General features: G+C 45.5%; 1 protein-coding gene across 1 annotated transcript in view; it reads right to left on the reverse strand.

Annotated features, from left to right (window-relative positions):
* Positions 1–10377, reverse strand: part of RNF222 (ring finger protein 222) — a 33276-nt gene extending 22899 nt beyond the window's left edge. Inside the window, exon 1 of the mRNA XM_078650850.1 lies at positions 10283–10377. The gene's annotated coding sequence lies outside the window, so the exon portion shown is untranslated. The remainder of the gene's footprint in view (positions 1–10282) is intronic.
* Between the last annotated feature and the right edge of the window lie 8254 nt (positions 10378–18631).

Raw genomic sequence — 18631 nt, forward strand, 5'->3', positions numbered from 1 at the left:
CTCATCAGCAAGCAACACCTCTATGACCCTCTGCATTTTATCATTTAACTCTGCCCCTTGATAGAAGTGATTGAAGAGTCTTGTCTCACCGTATTTTCGTACGCGGATGACTCAGATTATTTTCTCACTATCAGATGCTCAAAATAAAGATCCTCCCCCTGTCAGGCAAGGCCTGTCCAATGTTGCCATCTGGGTGAACAGAAATACCTTTAAACTCAATGGCATTAAAACTGAAGTCCTGATCCTGGGAAATAACTCCGAACTTGGGGAGTTAACCACCTGACTGTCATACTGGGACCTTTACCCGTGCCATTTGATAAGGTTAAGAATCTCTGCTTCATCATTGATCAGAATCTCTCCCTGAAGCCTCAGGTTTCCAAGCTCACAGCCTCTTTCTTTTCTATTCTGAATTGACTCAAGAAAATACTTTGACTGATTCCTCTAAGTACCCAGAGAACAGTGCTACAGGCCTTGGTAACGTCCAGATTGGACTATGTGAATATACTGTATCTGGGCGCTGATAAAGCCTTGATTCATCGCTTGCAGATCATCCAGAACGCGGCCGCCCTCCTCCTTTCCCGGTTGCAGAGATATGCTTCCGCCTCTCCCTTGCTCCACAAATTACACTGGCTGAAGGTTCACAAACGGATTAAATTCAAGGCCTTATGTTATATGTTTCCAACTAGACCCGGTCTCACCACTTCTTATATCCAAGATCTGGTGTCTCCATATGTCTCTTCCTGACTGTTCAGATCATCTGAACTCGCACTGTTTACCACGCCTAGGTTTTGTAGAGCCCGTATTAAAGGGCGCTCCTTCTCCTTTTTAGGACTAAAACTTTGGAACTCTCTTCCGGCAGCTCTCAGCAACTGTATCTCATTTCTTACTTTCTGTAAGAACCTAAAAACCATGCTCTTCCACTGCCCTGACTGTGCCTTTTGTCGCCTGATTATGAGGCTGCGTCTCTTGCTTAACCTCTAGCGGCGGGAGACCCTTTTGGGTAGCTGCATGCTCTATAAGCTTCTTAAATAAATAAAAATAAATAGATGGGAAACATGCAGGCAAGGCCGACTCTGCTATCAATCATCTTACTAACTCTATAAACTTATATTCCATTTGATGACCTCATTCCGAGTCTCAGTTGAATCCTAATTTGTGTGCAAACCGGAATATTCACCAAGCATATGATAACCAATCCTGTCGCAATTAATGCACCAGCTGGCTTTTCCCTGCACAATTTTCGCAGAATTTGTGCATTGAAAAAATACAATGATCTGAATTGCACACCTCGAACCAGGAAAAAAGTGATATTACTGTTACCCTCCATTAAGACATGCACATTTCAGAACAATATGGTAAAAGGTACCCAGTTAAATTCCATCGCATATTAACAATTTTTTACTGGGCAGTATTACCCCACATAATTACAAGCAATTGAAAAATGTTCTTGGAATGTCTACTATGCCCTGCAGAATGAATCATAATCTTAATAATATTGGTATATATGCTGTGGAAGCCCTGAATCGGTAGCTATTAACATATTCAAATGTACTTCTTAATCAGCCTTTGAATGATAAAACCCCTAAGTCCTGCCGGATAAACGATAGGTGCATCAACTATGATATTTACATGCACCGCTCTCCTACTCTCGTTGTTTTCTGTGTTTTGCAGTGGCTTCTAAGCACCGTGGGGGCAGAGATCAAACGTTTTCATATGTCAGGAACAAAGGGGCCCATTAGGATGTCGGGCGGATTGCCCCCGCCAGGGTGGCGGTAGCCACCGCCACCCTGGCGGGGGCAATCCGCCCGACATCCGCATTCTAATTCCCCCTCGCCATATTAGGATGGCGGGGGGACCGCGGCGGACGAAAACACCGTCCGCCGCTTTTCCGCCCCGGTCGCATTGCGGCCGGGGCGGTAATGGAACCATATGGTGGCGGTGTCTATCAGACACCGCCATCCATATTAGGGTGCCTGTCTGGAGCTGCTTTTCCGCGGCGGCAATGCCGCCACGGAAAGGCAGGCGGGGATTGCTGCGGGGGCCCCCTGCAGGGCCCCCAGGTTCACACCACTGTCAGGGGGCACATGGGGGGTACCTATGGTACCCCCCCACATTTGCATATGCAATACGGCAGGCACCGCGCGGTGCCTGCCGCTTTGCATATGCAAATGCAAGAAAGCATTTTTAGCATCGTGGCGGGCGGTGCAGAGTGCACCCCCCGCCACAATGCTACAACTACAGGATGTGCCCGCCACTGTGGCGGGCACATCCTAATGCCCCCCACGGGACCCCTGCCCTTATGGCGGGCGGTCCCGTTTCCCACTATGGTGACGGGCGGACAAAGCGTGCCCGTCATCATAATGACCCCCCAAATGTTCAGACAGATCTGACTTTGTAGTTTGGTACTTGTTGTCCCACTGGATAATGTCCCTTCCTTCGAGGGGGCGGTTAAAAAGGACAAAAAACCTACCTTCCTTCTCTCGTAAAACACACCAGTTAAAAAAAAGTAAAGGGGGCCTTACTGCGGCTTGAACTAATTTCAGAAAAATGTCCTTTCTCTAGTCCTTGGTATCATAGAGGGCTCAATCTTCTCTGGTTCATCCTTACCTTATCCAATCGGCATCCATTAACTTCAGCAAATCCAGGGAAAACAAATCTAAGCCACTTCAGTGTGGGACACCATTTACATCAAACATGCATCTTGAATATTAATAGGAGAAAAAAGGCAACTCCCAGCAGTCAATTGCATGCATGTATTTGCATATTGTGTTTCTATCGTGTGAACCTTGCCGGAAGGCAGAGGTGCGCTGCACAAGGTCAACGAGAAGCAATGAGTAATACGAGAAGAAGCTGGGTTGGGATGAATAATGCATTATGATGTAATCTTCTTTAAAGAGGCGAATTCCACTCGTTCCTAAATTGGAACAGTGGTGGGGAGGTATCAATAGATACCCGAATGTTGTTCCAGATCCTAGGAGCATCCATATAAAGGCCTTCTGCTTGTGTTTTTTATTTTTACACTTCTTAGTCTAATTTTGTCATGACTGCAGGTGTGCCAAGAAGCACTCGAGGTGGTGAGCCTGTCTGCAAGATAAATGGCTTTGTAAATGATGCAGTTGGTTTTGAAAATGGTGCTCGCCAGCAAGGGGAGCTTATGGCGTTCCATCAGGATGGGGATGATGTGCTCATATTTCTCCAGCAATTAATTTCATATTCTGTTTTCATCAGCTGCCTATTTTCCCATTGATGCGTTGTTGCTTCTAGTGCCTTAGTGTTTGTGTATACCTCCAGCCTCTCCACTGTCACAAGTTGTTTTGCCACTTATGCTTTTCCTGGGTTTTCTTGACTAAATATCCAGAGCCTTTATAGTAAAAGTTATTATCTATGTTATCAGACCAAAAAACAAAACACTTAAATGGCCTCACAGAAATCACACAAAATCAAAAGGATACCATTTTAATGACAGTGAACAGCTTCAGTTTGGAGATTACATGGGTGCTGGAACCGGCAATACCTTTGATAGCCACCCGATGTCCTCACAAAGATTTATTTAGAGTATCAGTAAAAATGGCAAACAGTGAAAAGTGGATGGAATCAGTCATGTCATTGGGGATGTCATCTGTGATATCATGTGTGAGGTTAGGAGCAGTAGCTTGGGGTGTTATGGTTCAGTAAGACTTTCCTGCACAAGCAAAGGTGAATTTTGCCAACATTAACTACACCCTGGGCCACGGACTATGTCCATAGCACATGCGGGGCATAAGGCATGGCCATGCCCTAGGCCCAGACACCTAGCTCTCAGCTCCCATGAGCACCCAAGTGACAGCATTGTCCGTGGCAGAGCTTGCGGAAGCACAAGGTGGTGGAGAAAGACAACTATGCTCACGCCATTTTGCCGTGCGTGTGGCAGGGAGTCAAACAATTGCATGTTAGGTTATGAGGCCTAAGCTGAATTTGTGAGTCCTGTGGTCAAATGAAACCATATTTTTTAATCAAAAGGTCATATTTTACCACTTTGGAGGAATGCCCCATGTTTCCCCAGAGGTAGGGTCAGGGTTTGATTAACCATTAAGCAAAATAATGACGTGCTTAGGGCATCAAGGGAAAGGGGGCACCACCCAAACTTTTCATTGCCGAATTTACCATGGACCATATGGTGCAAAACTGCAAATGTTGCAAATAGAAAAAGTAGGAGAAAACTTTTCAAATATAAATAAAATGAAAGTATACAAAAATAAACATTCTTTTCCATCTTACTGTAAGTTTTGTTTCATTTCGAAAGATACAATGTTATTTTGTGTTTAATACTGTTTATATTTTGAATTAGATATATATGGAGGAACCAAAATCTTTTACGAGCTTAGGGCTTCTAAAGGACTTAATCGGGCCCTGGGTAGAGTGTCCCCACATCTCCCGGCTCATGGCAGCAGCAGGTTTCTTTTCACAGCATATTGACTGGTACTCTGGGGGTTGGGTTGCTGGCATGTGAATTGGGATTTGACTCTCAGTGGCATATTTTCAAGGATCTAGCACTGCTGCAGTGTTATTTTGTTTGACACAGCGGCGGCGCAATCAGTGCTAAACACTGCTCCACACTGCTCCATATTTACAAACTGACGTATTGAGCCCAATCCGTCACCTTGTAAATACCTGCGTCACATTATACCTGCGGCAGGCATAAGGTATGCAGGGTAGGCATTCCGACATTAAAAGCCATGTAGAACTGACGTAGTGAAATGTACAACTTTTCCCTGCGTAACTCTACGACTTGATTTCCTCAAAATCCCTACGCCTTCTCAAACCAAGCATAAAGATTGACACAGGCCTTTTAACATGGCACTCGCCCTGTGTTCTGACACATTGCTGGAGTTTCGTCAGTCTTACGACCAACTCCAGCAATATCTCACTTTAGCGCTAAAAGATGGGTCCGAATTTACGACGTGTCTGTGAATTCTTGCGTGTTGGAGCACTGTATTGTAACTACAGCGCATCAATGGCATTGTTAGGGCGTTTGTGGCTGGCGCCAAGAAATCTGACACATCGATGCCGATGTGTCCGTTTTTCTAAATATGCCCCTCAGTTCTTAAAGTGAGTTTTTTGTTGCTGTCTTGTCAATCGGAAAAAGTGCTGAATGGATGTACAATGAATAATAAAAACATGGTGGAGGAAGTGGCCACTGTGTTTGTGTCAAATTTGCTATTGATCTGTCTAGATATTTTGTGCATAACACTCCTTGCAGAACTTGAATGGGTAACACACATTTTGGTTGTCCCTTAGCAACCCCCGCCTAGGTAATTCTGCATGAAACTTACATTCACATATGCTATTGTCTTGAAAATGTTCCTTCAGTTTGACAGATAGACCCAATTTTGTTATCAATCCAAGAATAGAAAAGCAAGAGTTACTGTCCCAGCCTAATAAATAATGGAAATAAAACTGTGAATACCACAGTGTAAAGAGACTTGAACTAAAATTACGAAAGTGGCTGAACATCTCAGTCCTGACATGGGCGCCCTGAGATCTGAAACAGAAGTTCTACTCCACATGACTACAGAAGCGGCTAGGCAAAAGATGTTCCTTTTGTCTAATTTAAGATTACAGCATAACACACGACATATCCCACTATTGTTAATATGTGCACCCAAAAGCCTCTGACTTTTAACTAGCCACAACCAACTGAAAAGTGGTGCATCCTACATTATAGAGACATCAATGTATTAAGACAGGAGAAAATCCAAGTACTCATATCCAAAGACGACAACATACAGCTCATCATGTTCCTCTCCGGAAAAAACACCAAGACCAACTTTCACACCGGCATGACATTAGTAGCCAGCTGGATGAAGGACAACAGCCAGAAGCTCAACACGGACAAGCAGATGTACTGATCTTCGGGAAACAAACGCTCCCCTTGGGACGCATTCTGGTGGCCCTCAGAACTTACTACTCCTACCCCCATTGACCACGCTAGGACCCTAGGCATCATTCTGGACAACAAGCTAACCATGACTCAGTTCAACCCGTCTCCGCCTCCTGCTTCTTCATCCTCTGCATGCGTCATAAGATATTCAAATGGAAAGCTCAAGACGCACCATCACCCACTACAAATCTACTGATGGATTGATTGAGATGAAATTACAACATCATTCTCTCCAACAATAAACAGCAGAGAGGACAAACACGCATACAAATGTCACAAGACAAAGTCACCATTTCAGAGGCAATTGTGTCATGGGCACACATAAAGGAAACCTCACACAACAGGTGTCTAACGTACCTGCATGACACAGCAAGCATACATAGCACCATCGTATTTGCAAAATGAAGAGTCTGATTGTGAGAGTTTAGAGTTTAAAACGTCACGATTCCATGGCATACAAGCGCATGAGCAATGGGGTGCAGAGTCAAATCCAATGGATTCCACGATGGAAGAAAAGCACAGACCCTCTACCAACAGGCACAATATCTGCCACAACCAGCCTGCCTTCCTGCTCTTCTTGTCACTGACAGCACGGGGATGCCTTAAGGTAGCCAGGCGCTTTATAAATATTTAATAATAACAATAACGCAACTGTGCATCCAGTATTGCACAGGAACAATGAAACACGGGCCCCATTCCACCCAGCACAAGAGCAACTATTTTAAATCCCCCCCGCACACATTCCAAATAGGCACAACGTCTACACCGAGTCACAGAATTATCCTGCCCTCAGATGGACAGAAAGCAGCATGAGGCCCACATATACCCAGTAATACAACAGTGTGGCCTATCAGGGGGTGCTCAACCAGCTAGCCTGAGGTCCTTCTGCCTTTAATGTGGGACAGCTGGTGCTGAAAGAGCCCACGGGGGCTAGAAGAGCAAAGAGATCCTGCTGGGGTGGGCGGGAGCCGGCCTGAGGTAACTACAGAAGAAGCTTGATAGATATCTGGGTAACCTCCCTAAGGCCTAGGAGGGGGTGCTTGGAGCCGGTAGAGGCAGTTGTGGGCTAGTAGAGACTGCTGGCCGTGGGTGGGAAACTTTCTGGGATAACACAAGTGGTCTGTAGAAATTTCCAGTGCCTCTAAGGACTGTCAAGGGGCATGGCTGTGGCTTACAGTCCTATAGATGACTTGCTGGATTGCCGATAAATAGTTTACAGGACAGTGGTGGTCCGGCACTATGAACTTTGAGGTCTAGAAGCACCATTACTTTTGTGGGTGCGCAAGAAAGAATAAGGGCAGTGCAAATGAGCATATGCCAAGTTCAGAAACTGACGGTCTTACTTACGGAACATGTTTTTTGACTCCTGACATTATTTTTGTCGTCTGAAATGTCCTTCTTTTCAGAGCTCCCATTATTGATTGTCATTGTTTAGTGGTTGAACCCAGTGGTGTAACAATAACCCTGTAGCCCCCACGGTGCGAGAAGAGGCCCGGGCTCCTAGTGGGCCCCCTCTGGCACTGTTCACAGGCGGGCCTGTGAGCTCCTGATTGGGTCCTGAGTGTGGGTGGACACCTCCATGCACTTTGCAGGGGGACACCCTCAAGGTTAGTCAACGCCATTGGATGAGCCTTTTTTGCTGCCTGAAGGTGGGGAGGTGGTATCCTCTTCAGCGGCAGAAGCTCTTTTTGCTGTATTGAAAGAAAGAAAGAAAAAGTAAGAGAGAGAGCGAGGTAGCGCAGAGCTGCACTGCATGGAAGAGGGAGTGATCATTTCTCTTTTCCATTTGTTTCTTGGTTGAGCCTTGAAACGCTCCATTGCGCCTACAATGCAGTGAGTTAGACTCTAGTTTGCTGAGGAAGGTTGAGCTTGGAGAAGTGTGTGGCTCTAGCTCCTTCGTCCGCCCAGGACCACCTTTGCAATAAATAATATCATTACCTGAGAGTCAGGGGCACCTAAAGTAATTTAACAAAAATACATTGAAGGTCATCATGACGATATTTAAACGATTCTATAGATGTACAATCTCCCAACTACGTCTGTGAGTACAGATCCTACTTTATAAGCATTTTTTAAGTTAGATAATTGGTACTGATTTTAGAAAAGAACTAAAGTAAAAAAAAATACTTTGAAAAAACTAGAGGCTTCAGATTAAGCTTGAACCTGTTTGATATCCCTGAAATACCCTTGGATAGATTAAGTTGCTTAAAGGCTCCAATTTCATTTATGTGTCTGGTTGGCACACATTGGCAAAGCGCCTTCAAGTATATATTTGGCCTTTTGGCTTGATTTATGGGCAACGGGTGAGAAATCTGAAACAATCGCTCGAAAATGATCTACTAAGAGCATTTTATCAACAATACTATGCATTGCACAGCTCTGTGGCACCTCCATGTTAATCATTTTAACCTCTCCCACTACTTCTGAATCAAACAAATGCAGTATTAGGTCACCTTTAAGAATAAACTCACAACTCGTGCAAAAAACACTGCAAAATAATCTCAAAACAACAATTCTGAAGAAGACGTAGTCCAGTCCCTCAACATTTTCAGACCTGACCGCCCCATCCAAAAGCCACCAGCAGCAAGGATGACTTCAGCTGATTCAGAAAGTCTTTGAGATCCCTTGGACAAACACCCCAAAGGGCCAAAGCTTTTGAACAGAATATATTTACACTCACAAAATACAAGACCACCTCCATGGAATGGCCCAAGTTCATATTATCTACAGAAAGATATGTTTACCCGTCAAACCAACTATTGCCACAAATCTCCATCACAACACATGCCTGGAGGTCCTACAAGATTTCAGTGTGGCCATAACACTGTAGACCACAGCATCCTGGCCATTTGCCTCCTAGACTTGTAGGATTGCCGGATCCGCCCTCACTTTGGTCCTGTCTTTCTCCAGTCTATGATAGAGAATCAAATTAAGCCCCGCTTGTCAGTCTGGCATCCTTCCCACGAGTGTCGCCCATGCCACCTGTGCTCTTCAACACCTGCCTTCAGCCCTCCTAAAAACCATCATCTATCGGCGATATTTATCCAGTTACTCTACTCCCAAAGGGAGCGACTGGAATACTCCTGCCATTGGTTCCTCCCGAGCAGCACCTTCATATGTTCACCCTGTGACACTGAGCACCTTGAGCAAAACAGCATTGGCAAAACCACCATTCAATGACTTTTGGCTTTGCCAGTGCTCTTTGCTGATGCTTTTAAGCATCTTCAAATACAAAAAAATGAATTAGACCAATTACAAGACAGCATCACAAACCCCTCTACCCAAAAAAGAGCTATGAGGCATATATGTGCATGCTTCCTCGTGGATGTGTGTGTGTGTCATGATGATACGGTGGCCAAAACACACACGTGTGTTATGAGGCGGTGGGCATTTTGTTGTTTTACAATTTATTTACGGTTCCACAAAGCGTCCAGGTATGTTGGAGTTGTACATTTAAAATATAACAAATACAATAAAGTTAAATGTTCTTTACAATGGAGTGGCTCATCAGCGAAATGCAGCTGGTGGGCCCTCCAAAAATTCAAAACACAATGTAAAAAGGAAATGAGGATGTTGGGGGGGGGGGGCGTGTGGGGGTAGCACTGGTCTAATGGCAGTTTTACCAACACCGACGAGCGGTGGGTTTGGAGAGTGTGGGGGTGGAACAATGGAGATGCTGGCTTGGGGTTCGGGTGTAAACACAAAACAAAACAAAAATAGACGCTGTCTGGGGGAAACAATGCAGGAGCTGGAGGTGAAAGGCAGTGAGCACAGATGAGAGAGAGAGAGAGAGAGAGAGAGAGAGAGAGAGAGAGAGAGAGAGACCTTTGCATAGACGCAATCAATTTAAGACTGATGAGAAGAACAACCAATGGCAAGAGGTGGGCTCACCCAAAGCCCCCTGTTAAGTATTGTCCAAGTTGGTGTTACACATCAGACCTTGGCAGCATCTGGAATTATGCCACACATCCTCTATGTATGCAAACACGAGGCATTGAGAAGATTGACATTGTTTTGGGCGTTAGGGATTCTGAGGTTTTCACTTGTTAAAGTAGCATCCAGATTTTCGTGCTCACTGACTAGCTTTCTTTTGTCTATCATGAACTTATCTCTGCAGCTGTTCTCTTAAAGTGATGCCTCGTGCGCTTCACAGCACCATCCTAATCCCTGAGTTTGAGACTTTGAGACTTTGATCAAGGCTAAGGTTCACTCTGCCTCTCATCCTTCAGAGATCGTTCAAATGAGTATCAACTTCATTGGGTGAGAACTATTGCCCTCCTCGTTAAGCGCTTAGATAAATATACCAAGAGCGCTATAATTGAAAATAAATGAAGCAGCTGTCGCGTTAGCCGCAGGCCTCACCTGCCCTCTCCAGTGTGCCGCAGCGATGGGTGGATAAATCGCTCTATCTGAATCCCACAACCGCGGAGCACCTGCTGCGCGCGAGTCCGGTCAGAAGTGAACGCGCCTGCAGCCAGGCCATGGAAGGCACAGGTTTTATAACATTAGGGCGTGCGTATGATTGGCAGACGCGCGCCTCATTGCCCTATTGCACAATAAGACGAGTGACGCGAACAGAGCAACCCTCCCAAAAGTGAATGTCGTTCAACCGGTTTGAGTGTTTGGGGTTCCGCGCTGTCCTGCCGGACAGTGTTTATAGTGGGTTATTGGATGCAAGACTGACCCCTCGTCAGAAGCTGCCAAAAGAGGGGGCAGAGGACAAACTCTCGACACCCCTTTTCTTTCAGGCTTCCATTGGAAGCTATGAATCATAGTCGGACGATGTTGCAGTAGTCAAGAGCCAGGTTAATCATCAATAAAGACTGTGCCTTCATCCACCCCAAAAATCTTGCAGAACAGGAGAAGCGTGTTATGCGCAGGGCTGTAATTCTTGGATGTTTAACGTAGTGCAGTATTTAATGGAGCACACTTGCTTCTTATAAAATCAAAGCAGTCACATGAGTTTATAAAAATATGGCGGCAACACCCGTGTATAAGACGACCAATGATACACCTCGTTGGACGTATGTAGGCTATCACAGATGTTAAATGACTACTCTGATTGTTGCTGACCTCCTGGTTTGAAATTGAGTTAAAGGTTTCTTAGAAAACTTTTTAGATTCTTTAAGTAGATTGGTTAAGAATTGCATGACAATGTCAGGGCTTGCTTCAAAACTAGTCAAACAAGCATTGGCATAGCCAATAGGTCTCACCTTTGGGACCTCATAAGTTTAGCCATGCAGAAGGTTATCCCCTATTAGCATGCCCACTCACTTAACATTTTCGAATAATCGTACACTTTTTATTTAAAGTCGATGTGAAATGAGCTAAGATGCGTCGGAGATGAATGGGCAGCATGGCTGGAGTATGGGTGCCAAGGTGGGACGTGGCAGGTGTAATGGTGACAAGTGTGACTATTGACCTTGGTGGCATTATTATGATATATTGAGAGGGTGGCTGTATAAAAGGGGGGCATGCTGTATTAATGGTGTTGCAGCGTGAAAACAGGTTTGTTTTGTTTGCTGGTGCGGGGAGAGGACTAGGGCTAGGTAGAGACCAACATTAGTAGAATGTCAAGAATGCCTGCAGTGCACCTATTAACCTGATAGCATGCATGCCACAAGTTTATAAAAAATGTGATTCTATGGCATTGTCCAGAGTGGCACATAGAATCACGCGAGTCTGAAGTAACAGTCTCAATCTATAAAGCTCTCATTAAACCATACCTCATGAGATTAATGCACTGACTGCAGGAAAATATTCACACCATTGCGATAGAGATTCCAGTCCCTGCAGTCTTTTGACCAAAAGAGTACACGAAATGAGTAACATTAAATTGAGCATCTTTAACACCTGCTGTTACAGCGCTTAGACACTAGAGCCGGATAAAAGAGCTATAATAAAGACCGTCTCCAGATGCTGTATTTTGCCTTGTGTCCACCAGTCCCAGAAGCTTGTTTCCAGTCCAGGGAGGATCTGGCCTGGCAGTTCGGTCTGGACTGTTCCCATAGGGCGCAGGATCAAGACTGATTTGCATATGGCTGGGTCCAAGCAGGGCCAGACTGGGGACTGAAAGCAGCCCTGGCAAATTTTGCCAGAGCAGCCCCCATCCTGCGTGTCGCGAGTGAGTGCAGCGAGCGAGCCCGACCACTTCTAGGGGGCTTTGGGGGGTTTCTGCCCCCTAGAAAATATTGGAAAAAGACAGACCAAAATGGTGCATTTTACAGCATATTTTTTATTACAAATGAAATTGTATTAACTTTTAAAGCATAGTAAATAGTAGATGATGCCCTTAAAGAGCACCAGGTTATCCAGTCATTATGCCTACAATGAAGGCAGGTCAGGTGCCACAGTGCCTGCCTGGTTACGAGGAGTGGTAGTGGTAGACAGTGGCTGTTATGCCGAAAGTAAGTGTACACAGGCCAGCACGCACCGGCCGCACGGCACGCTGTCCCTGTGCACGCACAGTGCAGTAGCTGGGTGGACTGGTATGGTAACTTGGGTTGAATTTATTAGTGTGTGTGCGAGGCACACGCATTACTACATTCAACCCAACTACTGCACCACAGCACCTCTGTCTGTGCGGGTAAAAAGCACCACTGCCATTCGTGAGTGAGAGGTCACCTCACCAATGGCAGTTGTGCTTTTTTTCCGCAGTGCACAGGCAGGAGTGCACACGGCACTGTTCATTGCTGCACAAGTGGCCTGCAAGCACAACCTGAACATCATCTCCTACACCGACAACACCCAGATCATCCTCTTCCTAACCAAGGACCCGCACACCGCCAAAACCAGCCTCCACGAGGGAATGAAGGCCGTCGCCGAATGGAAGAGAAACAGCCGCCTGAAACTAAACTCGGACAAGATGGAAGTACTCCTCCTCGGCCCCACCCCCTCTGCGTGGGACGACTCCTGGGTGCCGACCACACTGGGATCAGCTCCCACACCCACAGACCACACACACAACCTAGGATTTATCCTCAACTCCTCCCTTTCAATGTCAAAGCAGGTCAACGCCATCTCCTCCTCCTGCTACAACACCCTCACAGGATCTACAAGTGGATCCCACCCGAAACCAGAAGAACCATGACCCAAGCCCTCGTCAGCAGCAGGCTGGACTACGGCAACACACTCTACGCAGGAATCTCGATTAAATTCCTGCAACGACTACAACGCATCCAAAATGCCTCCGCCCGACTGATCCTCAGCGTCCCCCGCCGCAGCCACATCACCTCCCACCTGAGAGACCTGCACTGGCTCCCCGTCAACAAGAGGATCACCTTCAAACTCCTCACCCACGCACACAAAGCACTCCACAAAACCGGACCAGCCTACCTGAACAACAGACTCAACTTCTACACCCCTGCCGCCAGCTCCACTCCGCCAGCCTCGCCCTGGCCGCCGTCCCGCGCATTCAACGACCAAAGTCCGGTGGCAGATCCTTCTACTTCCTCGCAGCCAAGACCTGGAACATCCTCCCGCTCCATCTGCGACAGACCCAAGACCTGCTCACCTTCAGAAGGCTCCTCAAGACCTGGCTCTTCGAGCTGTAGCAGCATCCCCCCCCAGCACCTTGAGACCCTCACGGGTAAGTAGTGCGCTTTACAAGTTCATTGATTGATTGATTGATTGAAGGTTTCAGATTGCTATGTGTGACATTTTCATAAATTCAGTGTAAAAATCAAGAAATGAACATGAGGGAGACATATAAATATCAGAAATTGAACCTATTTGAGCAACCAGACTATCTAAGATCTTAAACTGCAGCACTAGTGCTGCTGGAAAATTCCATCTGTAAGTGGCTCTGTGTGAGACTTATTGCACCAAACAACACACCCACTGCTCTAGTGATCTCAAAAGGATAGAATATAAAAAAAATGGCATGGTCTGAAAATACAGACAATCACAGCTTGTATAATAGCGGATATAGTTAGTGGAGGGCTGTAAAGCTACGCAGACCAATGGTTTGTCAAATTTCTAGGATTTCATTTCTGAAATGGACTGAAAAGTGCCCGGATGCATTTTAACTTCCAGCACAGTGCTATAAAAAGTTTGCAAATAAATACAGTCAACAAAAGTGTATCATAATCGCTATGGGAAATATTATTTCTAAATAAAACATTGAAGGGAGGCAGGGCAATACAAGAAGCTCAGGCAAAAAGCAAACAGCAACTGGTGGTGTTGTGGTTTGTGTTTACGCTGCTTATGCCTGACACCTTTCCTAGTGACAGACCCTTAGAGAGAACGGAATATGCTCATGGCACCTTGTAGAAGTGAAGGATTTAAAACTAATAATAAAAGCACAGACAGCCAATAACTAACACACACAAATGGAGAACAGCGCTGTCAGGAAACTGCAGGTAATTTATATACATGCCTTGCATGGGCACCCTCAGGACGCTTCAGCTTCAGTGCTCCAAGGCCCCACACAGCTTTAGCGTGCTCATTAGGCGACTATGCCTATTTCTTGGTGGATTTCCACGTAGCACTTAGGGATTACCCCTCAGCCCTACAGGCCGGTATGCTGCCCCACTTTCTCTTGTTTTAATTGTCCCACCTAGACTGCCCCTCCCTCTGATCCAGCCTCAGCAGTGGAGCCCCCACTTTATGACACCTCCAGCTTCTTTCATAGTCACACCCTGTTGACATCGGTCACTTTCTTCTGGCTCTATCAGCCCTCATTACCGGCCCCACTCTCATTCAAAACAGCCTTTCACATAAGGAGTAGGGCCGCGCTATTAGGTAGATTATGGCGGTGCTCCAAGCGGCTGCATGAGACCCCACAGATGGGCCTCTGGGGTGTGCGTTCAGGGGCCGAGGTGAGAAAGGGACAACATCACTGCATTTTATCGCACCTCAAGGACACAGAAAGCAGACAGAGGCTTTTCACAGTAACCAAAATGAGGGAAGTGAAAGGGTCACGGGGATCCAGAGGTGGTGCTGGGAACAGTAGGTCCAGTCCTGCCAGGTACCACGCATCAGGTGTTAGTCTAACGCATTTCAGGGTGGTGGTCCGTATCACCGCACTGAAATGCATGCATTAGTCTTACATTATAGCTGTCAGTTTCCGCAGCTGGTTGACTTGTGACGCAGACCAGTGAGTCCAGAGTTGACCACACTGGCCGGTGCGGTGTGTCAGTGAATTTTTAAATAATACAGCATGCGGTCGGGCAGGCTGTATGTGTGGTTCAGTCAGTGGTCGACGTGGGGGGAAAAAAGTAGGAGAACTGGGGGCGAAGAATCCGAGGGCGGGAATAACCCGAGGATTAGGTCAGTGGGCGGAGTCAGAGGTGTGGCAGAAAGAGCAAAATATCCCAATTTTTTGTATTTGTTTCGCATTTCACTGACAAGTTACAGCTTATTGCATTCTTTAATTCAACCAATGGATACACATGTTTATTTACGGTTTAATATGAGTTATTGACATTAAGATACATTCACAAAGTGGAATATGTTTCCAATCACAAAACATCCCAAATACGCTTAATAGTGGAAGCACAAGCCATTTGTCTCCCAGCCATGGAGTTTCTGTTATCAGCACTTCCCCATTTTTTCACAACAGCAGTTACAAAATTAATGGCAACATATCCTAGTTTGCAAATGTTTTCCACATAATTATGGTTCTGCCATATTTTCCACATAATACATCATTTACTACACCATCTGCTACATAATCTGAGGATTTTACCTAGTAAAGTGTTGTAGCGCAAACGGATCAAAAGTTACTAAAAATGTGACTGCTGTGAAGTGAAGGGCCCTGTGCAAAGGTTGATTGGTCACCTTTTTCACTGCTGCAGTTGTATGTTCCACTGGTACTTATAAGGAAACATCTTTGCAGAGACTGTTAGCATGTGTACAAATGTCAAAATAATAAAATATCAGAAAATGTACAGTGCCATTAATACCAGTGTAGGGTGTCAGAGCACTTTGCATCACACATTACACAGAGACAATCAATCATGCATGTGTAAATCACTGTATAAGAAATGTTACAAAAGACAAAGGACTACAAGGTGTAGGAGTCACATGACAACCATATTGGTAGGCAGAATAGTTTAATAGTAATTGGTCTGAGGAAACACAAATGCAGAATTAAAAAAGCAATACCTTGGTTGGGGGTTCTCTTTAATAATCAGAATTGATTTCTATCCAAATGAACCCTTTTTTGTAACATTAGGATAATCAAAGACTGCGGAAAAACCATAATGCTCTAATTTATACCTTGCAGTTTGCCTGCAACTCTTGGATACCATTAATAACTCACTGGTCTATGTTAGGATTTTCACCTATTAACTGTAAGTAACATTAGGTCTCTTTGACAAAAGCAGTAACCCACTGACCTATTTACATTATATGTACTTTGTGATCTGCATGGTACATTCTTAGTAGCAGGCACATTAACACTGTGCTTTCTTTCCGTGAGTCAAAACTTCCACTAAACAAAACACCAACTCTCCGTACTAAGCACATTAATCACCGGAGTTATCATGTAATTGTTGCCGAAAATTGCTGGAGGCCAGGCAGGAGGAAGCAAGAGCCTTTAAAACCATATTATACTTGCAAGCACAACACCTCCACTTGAAGTCAGCGCCCTGTGTGGTAGCACTGCCCTAGAGCCACCCTGCTCAAGAGTCACTGTCACTCTATGGTGTGCTGCTTCATAGGCCTGACTGCAAGACTGGAGGTGAACTTCAGAATGAATTGTGGTGGACAAGCCTTCAAGGTTAACCCACACTTGCCACTGCTAGGGTCCACCTGCTGGTGCTAAGACACCAGGGCTTTTAAGATCTTGTGGGGCCTTCTAAGGTCTAGCATGGGAATGTGCTCCCTCAGGGGGAGGGGTCTGGTGGACTGGTCTGGTCAATGAAGGCTGAACCTGGTTCCCCCGTTCCAAATTCAGCAACTCTGACCATAGTGCCACATCCTCTCCTCCACTGAACACCATACTGCCCCACTGAGAGAGACTTGCACTGCCTTCAACTACAACCCAATTGTGCCTGCTATAAACCCCTTTGAGTGACTCAATTCCAATTACGCCCTAGACAAAAGCAATATGCTGCCTAAAAAGAAATTAACAACATCCTGGAAAAAGCAAACACTCACAGGGAATGCAAGAAGTAAAGCATGTGAAATGTTAGCAGGGACAATATGGTTACCGTAACGCTTTTACACTCATTATGCAAAAATCAGTGAGTGCCTTTGCCTGAAACATTAAGGACAAGACTACAGGGCCCAGAAGGGACCCGTTTCAATGTTCATTGCTTATATCCTTACAAAATGTAAGCAATATGGTTTCAAAAGACCACATCCATAAACACAGAGCCATGGTACACATTTTGTTTTCCAATCCACCCATCAACCAGGTATTGCAATACATCCAGGAATGGTGCACTTTCCCACCCAGGGAAAACAATGTTGTTCAAAGAGAGACAAGAACACAAAAAAGCGCTTCACTGGCAAACACTGTAAAGTTGCGCTAATGTGTGAATAAAATCATTGTGGCCACTTTGCGACTCCCTCTATTTTGCTTAAGTTATTTATTTATTTATTTTTCATATTTTGAATGTTTTACTTCTCTCGATCCCGAGGCTGCACTTTAAAATTGAGAAATGTTTGAAAAAGAGGACGTTTCCAGCAAAAGTGTTTTTCTTTTTTGGATCCATTTCACACGGGAAGAAATAAACGAGAGGAAAGAGAGGGTGGGAACCTTTTGTTGGAAAGAAAAGAAACACACGACACTTGCCACTTGCCGTAATTTAATTGCTGGCAGAGCCATCAACCCGGGGGCGGTGTTCAGCTATGCTCTTCCACTTCAATTGAGCGGCCACTCACCTACACCTCGGTCTGACGGTCCCGGTTGTCGAGGCACTGTAGTACAGTGAGGTGGTCCGTGTCTGGACACCAGCAGAGGCCCGGTGTTCCTGGATACCAAATATTACATAGCACCGGATTGGCAGCCAGACTTGCCCTTGCTCTGGAGTCTCGACCGAAATTGAATTACCCACTACCACCTTTCACAAGTACGATGCTGTCACCGTGAGTTCTTTACATACTGAGTGCCACTGCGATGTGAACGGGGCCCGCTGCCCCACATAAAGGAAAGTGCACAGCACTAAGCACAAGTGACCAAACAACTCACACAGCAGTGGCATTAGCTGCACAGTTGGGAGGGAGAAGGGGGACAAGCCAGTGTGTGTAAAGGGCCACTTTATTGAAACAGGTGCACATCACAAACTTTATTTACTGGTTCCTCGCCTTACAAAATTAAAATCTCTCTAAACATCTAGTTACTTGACCCCTTGCCTTTCCTCCTCCCGCCCCTATGATCCCCACATGATAAAAACATTCCCCACCCTGCAAAACACAATACATAAAATGCAAATACATTACATAAATCCACCATAATACACAATCTTATCCCATAACCTTTGACCTTCTTACCTCCCAAAACCTAACCTCCTATCCGTCTTCCTGCAACTGTAACTAATGAGCACCAATGTAAAACCTCCAACCTGTTTAACATTTCCCCGTTCCTGAATACCAACTCCCCAACATAATGCTAACTACCAAAACTCCAGCCAAACTTGGTCAACTTCCAAAACAAACACCGCCACCCAGAAAAAGTTGGGAGGATAGGTGGATACACCGCCTCCCTACTTTTCCTGCCCCCCCTGATTCCCGCTCCCCAAAAACGGGCTGCACCATCTAATT

This window comes from Lissotriton helveticus, chromosome 7 (assembly GCF_964261635.1).
Source record: "Lissotriton helveticus chromosome 7, aLisHel1.1, whole genome shotgun sequence".
NCBI lineage: Eukaryota > Metazoa > Chordata > Amphibia > Caudata > Salamandridae > Lissotriton > Lissotriton helveticus.